The 16,930-nt window shown below is 42.6% G+C and overlaps 2 long non-coding RNA genes across 5 annotated transcripts in view; one reads left to right on the top strand and one right to left on the bottom strand.

The window, feature by feature from the left end:
- Positions 1–16,930, top strand: part of LOC311434004 — a 64,145-nt gene that overhangs the window by 34,832 nt on the left and 12,383 nt on the right. Inside the window, exon 3 of one of the 4 annotated variants that reach the window (XR_014691192.1) lies at positions 1,317–2,315. The exons of the other annotated variants lie outside the window; for them this stretch is intronic. This is a non-coding gene — a long non-coding RNA (uncharacterized lncRNA). Of the gene's footprint in view, positions 1–1,316; positions 2,316–16,930 lie in introns of those variants that run through there. 4 annotated transcript variants of the gene reach the window in all.
- Positions 6,138–10,914, bottom strand: LOC311434009. Its single transcript, XR_014691199.1, has 2 exons — positions 10,739–10,914; positions 6,138–6,482 (listed from the first exon to the last, which is right to left on the bottom strand). It is a non-coding gene; the product is annotated as an uncharacterized lncRNA (long non-coding RNA).

Raw genomic sequence — 16,930 nt, 5'->3', positions numbered from 1 at the left:
AGCTGCTGCAGAAAATGCTTGCCAAGTTGTTTTTTGGGGGTTATTTTTAGTCTTATTAAAACACATTTTTGAGTTATGAAAAAGAGCTCAGCCTCCTCCTGGAAGTATTTTGGGCAGAAGAGGGAATATTTTGCAACTAAGGAAGACAGAACAAACTGCAGCAGGAGATAGCTTTATATGGATATAGACTAGATTTATCTTGTATTGCTGCTTGCGAGAAAACAATAGCCAAATTTGTGTGATCTGTGCTCTGTGCAAGTACAGCTTTGTCAGCCATCTCCAGTTTTCAATCCAAACTGGTAAGACTGACAAAGGAGACAGGGTTGAATGTACCAAGACTATGACTGCAAGCATTACGTTGATTTTTTTTGTACTAATTGATTTTTGTACTAATTGTTGGTTGTTTTTTTTTTTTCTTTTTTTTTTTTTCTTCGTGTTTTCATGATGCTCTTTAGACTTCGAGGCTGTGGGAGCTAGCTAGGGTGGTGGGTGATGTTGCAAGAAGGGGTCTGAGTCAACAAGGTGCTGCCTAATTGGAGCTGCCAGGCTGGTTGGAAGGGGAGCAGCCACAGTGAGGGGCTGCTGAAGCTACAACCCCTCTCCATCACTCCTGCAGCCATTCCTGATGTCCTGGTGGCTGCAGCCTGTGGTTGGCTTCTTCAAAGGCCAGGCAAATAATCTAGAGGAGGAATGACCCCAGAGCAAAGGAAATAAATGTCCAGAGGTAGCTAGTAGGTACTTTGATTGCCTTGCTTTCCTTTGCAGCCATCACAGCTGTGTGCCCATGCCTGCTACATCTTCTGTATTACTCAGAAATGTTCTGTACTAGCTGTGCTCTGTTTTCACTGAAACAAATCCAAAAACATAAAAAAGACATTTCAAAAGCCTCTCAAATGTTATGCAATTAAAAAACAATTGTCTTCCTCAAGGCCCTTCCCAGCTTAGCCCTCTAAATACACAGGGCTACAGGGTCTAAATCTAAACTGAATACAGCATCCTCCCTTGGGATGTCAGGGCGGCCAAATTCAGGCACCTTGCACCTCTGCAACCATTTGAGGCCAAAAAAATGTATCTCACTTGGCTGCCTGCTTTGCCTCACCTGTGTAAGCTGGATATTTGATGATGAGCCTGTTGTGCCAATGGGTATTTTTCTCTGCATGAGGCTGAGTGAACTTAAAGTAATCAGAAAACGAGCAGACTGTTATTAATATAACCAGAAATGAATAATATGGAATGATAATTATGGAATAATAAATGGAAATGAATAATCAGAAAACTTCAGAAATTGAGATCTAAACTATCTCATTTTCTTCAAGGAGATGTCTTGGTGGAGTCTAAGCTGACCAGGAACCTCAACTCAAGACTTCTTGTTCATGTAGTCAGTGGGGGAAAGAAAAAGTCTACTGTGAAGAGGGAAGGAATCGAAGTTTCTGCTGCTCTCACCTCTCCTTTCACAGTGTTGTGCACACCCTGTGTCCTGAGCTGTACCCAGAAAAGGTTTTGGTGGCTGTGGCCAGGCAGTAGGCTTGCACTCAGCGCAGCCCTGTCCATAGGCTGTGCAGCCGAGCAAGCCTTGTCACAGCACGTAGCCAGCTCAGGGTGCTGGCTCCAGCCCTGCCAGCGCTTTGCATCGTGTTAAGCACACTGTATAAACATTTGTTTGCCAGTACAGAGGCTGCAATAATGTGTCTCTATTCCAGAGATGCTTTTTTTCACAGCTCAGTAAATCTATTACAGTTGAATTTTGGAGGAAAAAAAGGAATCGCAGGGAGTTTTCAAGATTTTATTGCCTTTTCTTATGTGTTCCTCAGTTAAGTAGGTATTGCTATCAGTGTAGTCAATCTAATTCTGCTATCAGATAACTGCATCGTGGTCAAATAAAAAATAGCATTTTGTATTAACCATTTTTGGAGAGGATTATGCCGTCATAAAACTCAGCAGGAGTTTCAACAGGGTTTGATGTGCGATATGTTGGAAATGTCTACTTCTGGTTTCTTTACATGGGACGAGTGTCCCAGCTTTTGTGGATCTGACAGATTAGCTGTGAGTAACTGGATGTTCCCTGCCTGAGAGTCTGCTTTTTAATGTGCTCATCACTGAATTTACATACGAAACAGCAAGCCTGACAGAATCACTCGGATATGGCAGGTAACATCTGTGAGCAATTGAATCTGGCCTGAAAAAAAAACGAACTTTTGTTGCTGAAGCATCTGCTGGTTTACATGGAACTCAATTAATTTTATTATTGAGCATAATGCAAGTTTAAGAGGGATGTTATGCAAAAAAATAATAAAAAAAAAAGCTATTTAAAGAAAGCAACAAATGAATACTCCTTCCTATTTATTTTATTAATATCCTAAGTCATCAACGTTGGGAGAGGAAGGATTACTTGTTTCTTGTGATGGCCGCCTTCCCTGCTGGTACCACATCCCTTCCCTCTCCTTGCAGAAGGAGGAGATGGCAATTAATGCTGGTGCTTTGCCTGCACAACCATGCGGGCTTGTGTCAGGCATCACTCGATGCTTCAGGGCCATCTGTAGGCATCTGTCAGGCGTGCTCGGTCTGTCTGTCTGCTCTTATCCTCTGCTGGACGTTTCAGATCCATTTTTCAACGCACCCCGTGATAGATTTGCAAACTCAAATGGAGAATGGAGTTTCCAAAGGGGTGGATGCTCAACTCCCCTGCTTCCTGGTGAAGCTGGCGGTAGCAAAGCCAGCAGCTGAGGAAGGGTTAACTGGATTCCCAAAGTCCTTTTAAAACTTCCCAGTGAATCCGCCCCATTGCTGCTCCAGTTCGGGGTGGAATCGCTCTGTGGATGTCTGCAGGAGCTTTGCTTTTAACCTCAGTGAAAGCCTAAGAGCTGGGACTTTTTCCAAGGCTTTTCACACTTTCTTTTGAGGTTGGGGCCAGAGTTGAGATGTTTCAATACCCAGCCTACAGGCCCCCAAACCCTTCCCTGGCACTGGGCTGTAGACCACTAATTCAATAGGAGACGTGGCCTAAGTAATCCATGTTAATGACGTGCCTATTTAAACCATGTTGCCTGATAGGAGATGTCTGGTACCTATTAACCCGTATACCAATTACGCTCTGAGGATGGGAAGAGGCTACTTTTCAAGAACGCAGGCTGTAAACAATGCACCGAAAAAAGAAAAAAAAAAAAAAAAAAGTGTTAGTGTAATTTTCCTCGTCTCTCATTCCAGAGGGGAAAAGAACTGAAATGCTGCTTGACAGATCTTCGGCACCAGACAGTAAAGAGTGGCTACTGTAAACAAGGTGATAGAAGCTGTCATCCCTCCCTGTTGTGTGCAGCCCTTTATTTATGCTGCCTAGGAAAAAGGGCTCTCGCCGTCGGCCCGGGGTGAAAATCCCAATGCGGGGAGCAGGACGGTGCCGTAGGCCTCGCTGGGCCGAGGGCAGCCAGCTCTGCTACGTGCTCCAGAGAAAGCGAAAAAAGGGGGTTTTACAGCTCAGCCTTTTCCAGAAAATTTGGAAGCGACACGGTATTATTTTAAGCCTGGCTATATTTAAACCTACGGATTCGTACCAGATTGTTACCTGGTGTAGGTTAGCAGGTTGCCAGGGACTTCAGAGTGGCCATGTTGGCATACACCTCTTCCGAGGAGCTGGGCTTTGCGTTATTAAAAACCCCCATTTTGCCTGACTTCAGCCATAACCTCCTGTGGTCAGTGCTCATTCACTGGTATGACACAACGGAAGAGATGCTCGAGGAAGGCTGGATCCTGCAATAATAAAATATTGATTTGGATCGCTGGGACGGAGGAAGAGGCTGGGGGTGAGTGGCAGGGAGATTTTCATATAAGCCTTGTCGCAACAGCAATGAAAAGAGCTGAATTACACTCCCCCCTTCCTTTTTTTTTTTTTTTTTTTTTTTTTTCTTCTCCATCAGTAGGGGCATATTTCATGAAGTCCCCATTGAGGTTAGATACGCAGAGCCTATTTGCATACTTGGAAGACGTCCCCTTACAGAGGAGCGCAGTGAATACCTCTGGCATTTCATATTTAAGTTCTAAATATAAATGCAGTCTAGAAGGAGTTTGTCTGCGAAACTATGCTAACTGCTTGCTTTCTCACTAACTAGACTTCTTAATGACGCGATTTTCTATGCTAGGGAAGTTCTGATTATAATACAGCGTAAATGTGCATGTTGGGCACCCTTGTTAATTGAAAGGCTGAATATTTAATGCACCGAGGGTGCGCATCTATTTATCGAGCGCACAAGGAGCTCTGCAAACCACGAGCACAAATAGCCCATAGATAGGCAGGCCAAGACCTGCATTTACACTGCGTTGGGTAAAGACGAGAACTTCTGGACCACGAGGACAATTTGGCGTATTGGCCTGGCGCACAGCGATGTGTGATTAAAAAACAATTCCGCAGTGTGGATCCATTTGAATACCAAGTTATTTTATAAAGCCTGCACTGTGTGTTTTGAATGCACATTTGCTGTTATGAATAACAGGAATTGTTTGGCTTGGCCTGCCTTTGTGCCGATGCCAGCTGGCAAGGAGCGGAGCTGTGACACATGACACTACAGCTGTGTCCACATGTTTCTGCGTTGCAGTATCCACTTATATAATTTACTTTTTTGATCCACAGTCGAACTATTCAAGTGAGTATAATTTGCTTTTTTGATCCGCAGTCGAACTATTTAAGTGAGCTCATCAAATTACACATGCCAGCCACTTCTATGGCAATAGTTATTTTGCCATTTTCAAAACAAAACAAAACAAAAAAAGTATATTTATTATTAGTTACTTGTGGTAATGCAGCAACTAGCAACTTTATTAAATCTGTTGCAGCAAAAGATGCATCCCTATTTGAACTTGAGTTGTTTTTTTTTTTTTTTTTTTTTCGCTTAAAGCATGTAATGGCAAGACAATATCTTAGTATTTAATGAGATGAGCCATTAAAACAGTGACTAGTGATGACCTTTCTGTAACTGATATACCAGACCATGAGGCTTCAGAGTTTTCCTGTGCATCGTTGGGATGTTCTTATTTGCCATTGCAGTAGGGTTTGTGACTGGGCAATGGTAACGCGCTAATTCTGAATTGAGTAAAATTTTTTTGCAGGAAGTCTTCTTATGCAATACTATGTTTAAAACTTGGAAAAATCCAGCTGAAATTGAACTTAACCCCAACTGAATGTAGTACTCAAACTTTTTTTTTTTTTTTTTCCTCAAAGAAAACACACCAGCTCAATTCCAGATATTCAAGACCAAGTCAGGAAATACAAAGAAAATATACAACAACTTTTTCAGCTTGCTGGTAAAGCAGAAATAACACGGCACTAATACAGACAACATTTTCATGTAAGCCTATTTTATTTTATTTACCTCTTCAATCAGAGTGAAATAGGAGAGGGCATGGATTTAGCTTTTTCCTCCGAGTTTAGGAAACACTACCCAAGCGTTTTATTCCCAGCGCACATTGAACTCTCTGCGATATGCACTGTCTTGCGCTAATTCAGTGCAGCTTTTCGGACGTCAGGTCTCGTACAGACCAAAGTAGCTGCGCATTAGCTGCCGTATGGTCCTGGTAGAGCAACGTGCCGCGTTACAGAGCCAGGGTCACAAGTTCATGGCAGAAATGATTCATGTAGCCTGAAGGAGGGAGCCTAAATTCAATCCGTGAGACCCAAGAGGAGAGCAGGGGCCGGTGCTGGTGGGTGCCCCCAGAGCTGGCTCTCCCTCTGCTGGCCCTTGCAGAAGGGGCACTGAAGGGATGAAGGGGACACCGCCGCTTCCCCGTGTGCATGTGGTGACCTGAGCCGCAAGATGCACGCGAGGGAAAAGCTGACCTGGGCTTGAGCACAGTTCACGGAGTGCTGGGGTGAGAGCTGAGCTGTGCATGACAACTGAATATTAAATTCTGTTAGCACTTGGAGTTATTGGGCAGCAAAGAGCTTTAAAGAAACCAAAGCGATTGAGTTTTAACAACAGAAAAGAGAAAGTAGAACTTTAAAAATCGCAGTGTTTTCTCAAGGCACTCAGTAAGTATTATGTTCTTGGTCAATAACGTTGCCTTTATGATCATATTGACAACGTGTGCAGAAACGTATGTGGCATGGCAAATTGCAATTTAATGTCAAATGACAATAAAACAGTCGGGGATTTTTCAACTGAAAGAAAATATCACTTTAATTAAGCGTTCCACAGGATAGCTGTAACAAATATATTATTAACGCATAAAGCTATGCATTTCAGGTAAGGCTTGTGATATAACAAAGTGAATTCCAGCCCGGGGCCGACAGTCCGTATTTCACTCATCCCTTTGCGCCAAGGTACAGCGGCACGTCTAATCAGATCCAGTTGCCCTCGAAGCCTGAAGGGAGACTTTCCATGTATGTGACCCAAACGTTACTGCGTGCGTTGAATTCGAGGTAGGACTTGGAGCAACGTGCTCTTGGGCTCAGCTACGAAGTTGCGTGGTTTAGGTCTTGCTTACAGGGAGGTGAACTAAAAAAAAAAAAAAAAAAAAAAAAAGAAAAAAGTAGTTTAATTTCTGAGGCTTCTCCCAACTGTCTGAATTTCTACTGCCTGCGAGATGAGCGTGGAAAGTTTGCAGACAGGCTTTCGCTTGGGGTTTTTGGTGCTTCTTTCTTGCGAATTAGATACCATTGGGGTACCCGTTGTATGAAAACTTGAGAGAGAGAAGACAGTGAAAGCCAGGAAGTGTTGGAGCTATGTAAATATGGAAAGGCATTAACTGAATTTCTTCCAAGCCATTAAAAGGTTTCTCTGAGCTTTTAGATGATTCTTGCTTAATTTGCTGTTTTCTTTCTTGCTTTCCTAAATAGGTCAGTATAATTAACTGAAATATAATAAAAGAATTCCTTGCTATTGCTAATGTTATCAAGACTTTTGACAGCCAGTTTCATCAGGCAAACTGTAGTCAGTGTTCGGTTTCTTTTAAGATGCATATTTGTATGAAACTTCATATTTAAAAAAACATGTTTGACTGGGGTGTGGGAGAAGTGACTGGTATCAAGGCTCAGTAAGAGCCTGAGGAATAATCCAAGCTCCATATCTTGTTCTGCAAGTTTCAAGTCAGGGAAGAACAAGAAGGCTGTGAGAAACAACCCCGAAGTAATTAAGTTGGCATTTTTAGGTATTGGACAACTCCCTTCTATTAATTTCTGTGCAAGGAAGAATTGTTAGGTGGCTTATGTCTCCGTGAGGACCATGAAGCTCTGTAAATGGCAGTCTGAGCAGGATGTCTTTTTCTTTTCCGACTTTGGGTTTAACATTTCAAAAAACAAACACGGGAGTTGTATTGCACAAAATGTATACAAACACACATAAACGCGTGCCATTTACAAAGGGCTTGCTTCCAACCCAGTGCAGTAAATATAACTGTTACGTTTTGACTCAAACCCTCAATACATTGGCTCATTCCTGCCCTGAGCTGTTCGGCTTATACCTGGTAGCTGTCTCTCTCCACAGAAGCATGAGCTTTATGTATGGAAACATATGTGAATTATCTAATAAATAATAATGTGCCCATGTTGAGCTGTTGCATATTCTCTGAGGAACCGCATCAAAGAAAGTGAGAATTATTGTTTTCAAAACCCATTGCATGACCTTGCAGAAATTTTGAAGTGGCACAGGCAATGAAAGGCATTTGCTACCACGCTCTTCCCACAGCAAAATAATAATAATAATAAAAAAAAAAGTCATGACCAGATGTGGATGGGATGCCTATGAAAGGTTTTGTAACCTCTCATGAATTTAGGAAACCTTCAAGAAACGGAAGAGTTCTTCATCAGCCTTTCTATGAGGGTCTCAGTCCCTGCAGGCCATTCATAATCTGTTGTAGAAAGAATAATTTCATGTCAACTTTTGGAGCTGTAGAGGAGTTTTCTTACTCTCTGTGATAAAAGGAGCAGTGATGGGCTACGGAAGATGGATAATTAAGCAGAGAGATATGGTTCTTTTTTTATTATTATTACTCCGTAAGTTTAATGTAAGTTTTTTCTTACTTTCCTTCTTACACAAAAATTTGCTAAAAGAGTCTTAGTCATTTCTACATCTTGTGACACCATTTTTTCCCAATTGTTTCTTAATTTACTGATTGATTGTCTTCACTCTTGGTGGAAACATCTCCTAATCCATTGACAGCCTCTGATGGGTTTTGTTGTTTTCTTCCAGCCAGTGATGGCTTTCTTTCCTCCCTTAATGGAAACCTAAATCTACAGTTTGAGCAGGCCTAGCTAATTTGCTGTTGAAAATTTTAACAGCTTTTCCCTTTTTAATCCTAGTCATCTTGTGGCACTGCAGGTTTAAACTCTTCTTTCACTTTCCTTTCTCTAAAGTGACAGACAAACGAGTTAGAGGAACTTGGTGAACCTCACAGTATTTAGGAAACCGTAACTTGTCATTGTACGACTTCATGAGTACCATGAGGTCATTTTGAGAGTGATTTGCTTGTTGATAAAGTTTGAATTTTGAATCAAAGTGTGGCTTGAAGGGAGAAAAAGATTGAGTTTGCTGAGTATGTAGCCCCTCATTAACTATCAGAATGTCTCTGTGATATTCAGACAATTCCATGTTTCTCCTGTTCTGCCAGGTAAAGAGCTCATATAAATCTGTGTTTGTATGCATGTGACCATTATTTTGGGGAGTGATGGCAGTTAGATCCCTAGCGATGGACCTGTACTCGTGCAATTTTGGTCAGGAGTGACCGCACTCTACATCAGATCTGTGCTACCACCAACGTAGCTGGGAACTACATTAGTCTGGATCGATAGATCAGTTACTTTGGGAGAGACAAAATGGTCTGACCATAACAAATAGAGGAAATGCTGCTTTTAAAATCTAGATTTAGGGCTGAAAAGAGATGAATTAGTTGTTGATGTTCAATGTCCCCTCCCTTGACTTGAGTTTAGTATCCCTGCAGGACAGTGGTTTGATCTCTCTCACAAGATAAGAGTTAAGACAAATTGTGATACAACAATCACTTGTATGAGATAGAGAACTGAGTTCTCTGGCAGGGGGTCATGTAGCTTATGGGCTTTCCATGGGCAGAACTGATAAATACGTGAGAACATTCTCTAGCTTTGGTTTTGCTTAACAATTTCACTGAGTGACTGTGGTGATTCTTCTTTTATGATTTTTCTTTTATAGATCGCTGGAAGTAGACACTAACTTTAAAAGGGTAACAGGTCAGTAGCAAAACAGATGAATACAGCGATAAGGCAGATACCGATGCAGCAGTCTGATCATGCAGCTGGCATGAGAGAGTCCCTCTCTTTGTGACATTGCCTGGGGACAGACTGAATCCCCTGCAAGCAGTGGGCCTGTCTTCTCAGTACCAGACAGTAAGGAAATACCATTTTGCATCTGGGCTCACTGGGAATCATGGTAATGAAGTAGCAGCCTAAATGCTGAGACAAAACGTGGCAGTTATTTGCAAAATGACTAACCTTTACAAAAGTACCATGAAGAAAAGCAGCCCTTCTTCCTGGCCCTCTTTCTAGCTCTGCCTCTGAAACTATAAATAAAAAAAGTCTATTCCCTCCCACCCCACAAAGCCATTTACCATCTAAACAGAAGTTTTTGACAGAAGCATTTCAATCAGTTCTGCAGAAAGTCTGCAGAAATATTTGGTTGCTCTTTGAGCAATTTCTGTGGACAGGTTTCTCTGAAGATGTTGCGGTTTGATAATTTAGGTGAGCGTTTGAAAAAATGGAAAGCCACAGTTATTTAGCAAATACGATACAATGCACTTTGCAATTAAATTTCTAGTTCCAGTGGTTACCATTTCAGAAGCAGCATCTGCCAACTGTTACCATACTGTGGTATCTGAGGTACCACATTTATTTCCTATTCTGAGGGTAGAGCAGACTATGCTATCTCGTAATAACTTTGAAGCAAACACTGATTAATGTTGACTTTTTAATGGTACCCTCCATGAATTTTTTTATTCCTATAATTCATAGTATTATACATAATAATAATATGAATATCGCTGAATTATTTATGCACTTATGTTGGTAAATAATGATGAGGTAATAACAATGAATTACATCTGTGTTTACACCAGTAAATAATGAGGAGGAGGAGAAATCATTTAGATACGAGCTCAGCCACTTGCTAGCTTACCCCAATTAAAACTTATTTACAAGTGTATTTTCATGCCAATGAAATGGCACTGCCTTGTGGAGTTGTTAGGCTCCAAAAAGCATTTGGAGGTGATAAGGCTCAAGCAAAGTCCCAGCATCGTGCTGCCAACCTTGGATACGTACATATGCAGAAGTAGAAGACCGGATGAGCTTTTACCAGTGCTTAGTGTTGCTGAGATTCGTACCAGGACATATGGTTTGGGTTTCCACTTTTTTGAAGGATGTTCAGACAGAAGTGAGAGTCCAACAAGCAGCTGTAAGAAACCCCTGAAAGGGGTAGAGATGAAGAGCATCCCCTGCTTGGCTTTGCAGAAAGGAAGACAAGTGGCTTGGTTTGAAGAAGCAGGGGAAGGAAGTACCAAGCAATAGAAAATTGTTTAATCTGGTGGATAAATCATGCGAAGCAAAACCAGTATCAGGAAGCTGAAATGAGACAAATGTATATTAGAAATGTAAGCATGCCTGGAATAAATAAGTGCTCAAACAAGCTGTCAATAGCAGAGGTAGGGTTTGGGGGCTTCTTCATAACAAGGCCATGTTCTAGAAAATAAGCTCTGGATGGTAGATAAGTAGAATAGAAATTAAACCCACCTGCTTGGAGTTTTCTGCGGAGAAAAGGGTCAGCAACGTATGCCTAAATGAGCAGCAGATAAACTCTGGTTTGGGATTTTTTATTTATTTTTTTGTATTTATCTGTAGCCGTGCACGTGACTTGGGCTGAACGCAATTAGCAGAGTTTACTACAAGCGTAACTCCAGCCACGGCATTTCATGGCCTGCGATAAACAGTTCAGCCTGGATAAAGCAGCGTTTCCTCCAAACCTAAATTGCACGGGGCTGTTGCGTGCAAGCAGTCTGTGCTGCAGGAGGTGTGGAGCGTGGGACTGAGACGGGGAGGGTCTGGGATCCATTTCCAGCCCTGCCACCAACTGGCTGTCTTCAGGCTATTCCTCGGCTGCCGGGTCCCAGCTTTCCTATTTCTAAAATTGGCATAACGATATTTACCTCGTTTAGGAAGCGTGTCATGATCTTCAGCTAAAAATTTCAAGGGCTATTAGTATTGATTGTTTTGTTGTATTTTTTTTTTCTTTCGGTGGAATTTGCTCAGAATTCTTTCTTGGCACTTTGGCAAATCCTCCTGGCTTCTGTTCCAAAAGATTTCACAAGTTTGTGGACAGCAGCTGATTTGCTTATTCTCTAGTACAAAATCGGGGAGGGGGGAGGAGAGCCCTTTTGGATCCAAGAAGGTAAAAAAATACAATTTATTTTAATGGTCAGGTCCTGCTAGACAGTCAAAGTTGTGCAATAGGCGTTTCCTGGAAAGGAGAAACGTTGAGGAATAGCTTCTTTTGCTTTTATAACTCTGCTCTCAGGGAAATTTCCTCCTTTAAAGCTGTCGCGTTACATAAAATAAGAATGAGATTGCTTCCTGTAACTGTGGGAGATGCATTAGATAGGAATGTTTGCCGGGGCAAGACACGAGCGGGTTAGAAGAAAGCCGTGATTGTTTGACTTCCCGGCTGATTCAAGGTGCTCAGCTCCAACATACCTTCCCTCCATGGGTGGCCTTTTCCAAAGGCATTTAAATGGCTCCAAGCACGAGCCCCGCCAACTTCATCCTGCCCCGAACGCCGCTGCAAAGCAGGGCTCGCGTCCTCCTCTTCGGATCACCTAGGGCAGGTTCAACCAGCCGGGGGCCCAGGAGGAACGAGGGTGCAGGGGACATCTCCTGTGCCACTTGTCCCAGCGAGCCAGCCCCCGGCACTGCCCGTGCCATGAGAGAGATGCACGGCTGGGGCTGGTGCGCCAACACCTGAAGAAAGCCAAGGAAGCTGCCGTCTGTGCCGTGGCTGTGTTTTGAACACGGTTATTGGCGTGAAAGCTATTTTAGAAGAAATTAAAATGAAATAAAAAGCCAAAATGCAATAAGTCCTTTTGAGCCGACGTTGGAGAAGCCAAGCTTCGGCTCTGCAAATTGCCCCCGCCACGGCTTTTGTTAGCCAAGTCGTAATCCCGGTGAAAGCCCAGACGAGGGAAACCGTAGCAGAGCTATTGAGCACGGCCGGCGCGAGGGCTTTTGGAAAAGGAATAGCAAATCCCCTGGGACGTCGTACCTGCAGAGCTCACAGCCTTTTATCTTTCATTAGCAAATACTGTGCGTTATTGGACAGTGCCATGTGCAGTTACTTACAGGAACATTTAATCAAATAATCTACTCCTCTCCCAGGCGGCTCAGACCACTGCAGTTTTATAGTTACCTACTTCAGCTGGAACAGTTCCTTTCAGCTGTAAAAGCAAATATGCAACATGGAAAAAAGTCTCCTTTTTATCAAAACAGACAGAACTATTCCAGCTGCTGATATTAAGGTAAAAATAGCAAGGTTAAATGTTAAACAACCTCTGAGTGGACCTTTATAACTACAAAGAAAGCCAGACCAATTGCTCTGAAGGCCCTTTCTTTAAAATAATATTTTTAAAAAATCCTCGTTTTACTTCTGAGAAGAAAATTTATTTTCCCCTATTGCTGATGATTAAATACAGTGGAAACCGGTTCCCTTGATAACAAATACATCAGTAATGTGTGGTGCTTCCTGCCCCAGCATCTTGTAACTCACAAAAGTTTCCATGGCCAGATTTGAATGCTCAAAGTGCTAATAATGTCTGCTAGTCAGCCTTCCTACTGTTCAGAAAATTTCACTCCTGCGGCTTTTTGGCTTGTTTTGAGAAATCACTGTAGAGGTTAGTGAACTTTTCAATGTGTTGGTATTTAAACCGTGGTCAGACAGTATAAAAAAAAAAAAAAAAAAAAAAAAAAAAAAAAAAGGAAGAAGAAAGAGTAGAAAAAAAAAGTTCATAAAAAGATATTCCCCGTTAATAACTCTTTGCATTCCCATTTGCATGGGAATTAAATGGATTTGGAAACCTCCACATTAAAATGGAATTCCTCTGACTTTTAACTTATCTTGAAAAATATAGTGCATTAAATGAAAAGATGCTTAAAACAATGCTGGGGTTTTGTTCCAGAGAAACATTTGGGCACTTTCACTGGGAAAGGAGGTTAAAAGGTTGTCAATGCTTTCTCCAGGGGCTCTGTCTGACAGTGAACATGTGTTTCCTCCCTTTAATCGGCTCGCCAGTAGCCAGAAAGCTGCTTGTTTTCTGCAGAGGTTGTCAAAAATGATTTCAGTCTGGAGACGATGAATGATAAAAGAGGTTTTCAAACACAGTTTTGCACTGTAGCATTTGCAGTCCCAGAGAGGATGGATTGTATTACAATCTCGGTGCAAAGGGCCATGTTCCTGTAGCAAGAAAACAGTGCCTCGTTCAACCTGTTTGATGCTTCCACTTATCTTTCAAAGTTGAGAAATAGAAGCTGGACTTCAGCTAAAAGGAAAAAAAAAAAAAAATCATCCCCAGAGTTTGTTCCTTCTTTCTGCTAAATTAAGTGTTTTATATATTTAGTACAACTTTTTTCCTCATGCCGTTCCTCAGAGACGCGTTTCCTTCAGGAGTTTATACAGGGCTCGTTCTTCTGCTGGCTATTTCGTGCTGGCTGTGGACCTGTTCCCTCTGAAATCAGCAGTTAAACTTTCTCCAGGAAGACCAGGCATATAGTCAGAAGTTTTGGCACCGTAAAATACCGACCTACCTCAGCTTTTACTGGAGTCACCCTTTCAGATAGCACTCAGCATCTTCCCAAGTAAGTACCTGCATGCGTGCAGAAACCTAGGTTTTTGGTTTTTGTGCAAGACTTTGAAAATGCAGGAAGTAATGCCAGTGGAGCAGATTTAGCCTACACGGGCTAATGCCAAATCCAGGATCCAGTGGGGATTTATGAAGTGGGCCATTTGCACTGGCAGTGGTGCTGACTGTCCATGCTCAGAAATTCCATATGGGAGGTGTATTTAAGAAAACAAGCAAGCAGGAGCAACAAGCCTGAGCCGTGATGCATGTCTCTGTTCCTGAACCCCTGCAGCCCATACCCACTGCCTGGCTGATGGTTAGTTGCCCAGCCTCCCACATGCACCGAGTAACGCGATGCTGGATTTTACTCTTGGTGCCTCGCCTTTGTCTAAGCTGCTTTTGGTCCAGGAGTTTGTTCTTCCCTATCAAACTTCAGAACTGGTTCAGTCTCTCATCCCGCACCACTGCCAGCTGCTCCCTCTCAGCTGTCCCTCTGCCGAGTCCCATCTTATTTCCATCACAAATCTCTGCCTCCAAATCCTCCTTTTGCCCAACCCTCCCGTCCACTCCAACCACCTTTTGCTTTTCCTGCTCCCCACGTTATCTGTACTCCTTGGCTTCTTCAGCAGCGCCAGTCAGGGAAGGTGCAGAGAGGAGCACTGCAAGCACCGTTCATCCCTCAGCTCCCCTCCTCGCATTTCCAGGAGGAGATCCCCCCCCCTTTGCAGGCTGGTGCCGGAGTCATCTGTCCCAGCCGGGGCTGCCTCCAGCTTTGCCAAAATTTGGGTGGAAAAAGAACTGCAGCAGCAGGGACTGCTCCGGGGGATAAATGAGCTCAGCAAACGCCCCCCAGTAAGCACTGTGCAACGCGGGTCAGATGCATGCAAGCAAAACAAAGTTGAGACATACTGAATATATTTAGTTGCTCGATGACGCTCTCCGTGTTTTTCTCTTCTTTTCTTTTTTCTTTGCTTTTTAAATGAAATAAAAAAGAGCGCAGCGAACAGCGCCTCTCACAAATTTCAGCGATTCTCCCCTTTAGTTACATTACAGTGCTGCTAACAGGAACTTCCTGTTTAGTTGCTACATTAAAAGGAAGTATATAAACAAGAGAGTCCCAGAAATGACTAAATACTAAGCACAGAAGGTTTTTATTATCATCTTTTGAGTCTTGTGCATGGGGAAGGCTTCATTCCTTTTTTCTTTTTTTTTTTTTTTCTTCTTCTGGGCACAACTGAATTCCAAAACATTTCTTGAGTGGTAACTTGTATTCTATTCTTTATTATTTCTGACAATATTTTAAATAGTTCGAGTTCAATTTTCTGCCACGAAAGGCAGGCTGTCAGGCGGCAACTGTATTGTGTAGAAGCAAAAATTGAATATACACTCAAAGCATACTTGGGAAACTTGAACGCGGAACTGGACAATGTCTTTTTTCATCTGAATGTGATTACCATGTAAGTGGCATAATGATGTCACTGGGGCTTTTCGCTGCACGTATGGGCAACCTGGAAATCTTTTCCCTCGGTGCCAAGACGGCTTCTAACAGGTGCACACAGAATTTGGTAGCGGTCTTTGAAGAATCTGTGCAAAAGCAGGACCAGTGCGTGTGTCTGCAGGCATTGCACGTTGCTCGTGACTAATTCTTGGGCAGCTCTCTGAATTTTTGCCAGCTCCGAGTGTCATCGGGACCTTGGCTTTCCCCAAACACTCTCCTTCCAAACCAAAAAGCACCGTGGAAAGATGGGCCAAAGGCAGCGCATCCCGCCAGGCGAAGGCTCAACTCCTCCTCTTCCTCACGCTGAAATATTTGGCTAATGTCATAGAGATTTGGCTAAGTGGATTCAATCAACTGTTTTCACTCTATTATAGTTCATAATCCCTATTCAAGATGAAGTGCACTGCAGCCTAATGAATGTGGTAATGGAAGCCTTGTGTATGTTTTTCCACAGCGGGGTGCAGATTAGCATAAGTGTCATATTCTGTTGGCATGCCTGCTATTATATCTGAGGCGTTGCGCACACTGGGAATTTTTCAACTGGATAATAATAAGATGAATATGGTATGCACATGCACATCGAGCACACTGGTTTTAGAAAGTGATCTATAATAAATCTCACCTGGAGGGGCATTATGATAGATTAACTTTGCATTTTGGCTTAAAAACGCAACATTTAAGCCAAGTGTACGGTAACATGAGTACAAAAGAATTAGATTAAATTTCATGCACGGTTTTGAAGAATGTTGTCATTTAGGGCTGAGGAGCATTCTGCAGATCTTACGGTTTCATATATTCACTGCAAGTTCAAAAGCCCGGCTTGGACGTCACACTTGCTCAAAGCTGATTGTTCGAGCTCTGAAAGATGGCTCACGGATAAAGGGGAGCTGGCTCGTACGAGACCGCAATGCACGCGCCTTCTCGGGCAGACGGGCTGAAAAGGGGAAGAAGAAAATCCCAACGATCTTTATTTCAATAGTTTTTATTATTATTATTATTTTTTTTTTTTTTAACCTGCCGAACAGTTTTTCTCCCTTGACAAAGCAGCCTAGGCTAATGACAGCACCGAGCAGAAGTTGGTGCCCAAACAAAAATCCCTCCCCAAACACAGAGCCGAGCGCTGGCGGTGGTGTATAGCTGCCGGTCGGCGTTCCGACCGGCGAGATGAATTTTGCTCTGAGTTGTCGTCTGCATTTTTAATTCCTTAGGTGTTTCACTTTTCCTGCGGTTAAAGAAACTCCTGATGAATTTCTTTGCGCGTCGCGTGGAAGAGACAGCGCCGCTTATGATTAGTCCCAGAATTTATTACTTGATTATGGAAAGTGCAGGCCTGAGAAATTCATACCACTTAAGCAGTGGTTTAGTGTGACTAATCAAAGAGGTTTTTCTGGCACGCAGGAGGTATCAATATATATAGACTAGTGTAGAAAAGCGTATCTTTATGCTTTTAAGCATGGTGGCATGGTAACAGCTTAAGCATATTAATCAGTCCAAGGTAAGTGCTGCTTCTGTATCATATTTTAATCTGATTCTTTCTGCAGTGTTAGAGAAATTATATCTGTGGCTGAAGTAACGTTTAGAAAAGAAATTGTTTGCCAAGTG

Source organism: Aythya ferina (genome assembly GCF_964211825.1).
Source record: "Aythya ferina genome assembly, chromosome: 3".
Taxonomy (NCBI): Eukaryota; Metazoa; Chordata; class Aves; order Anseriformes; family Anatidae; genus Aythya; species Aythya ferina.
Note: the sequence above shows the minus strand (reverse complement) of the source record. Positions and strands in the feature narration are given on the sequence as shown.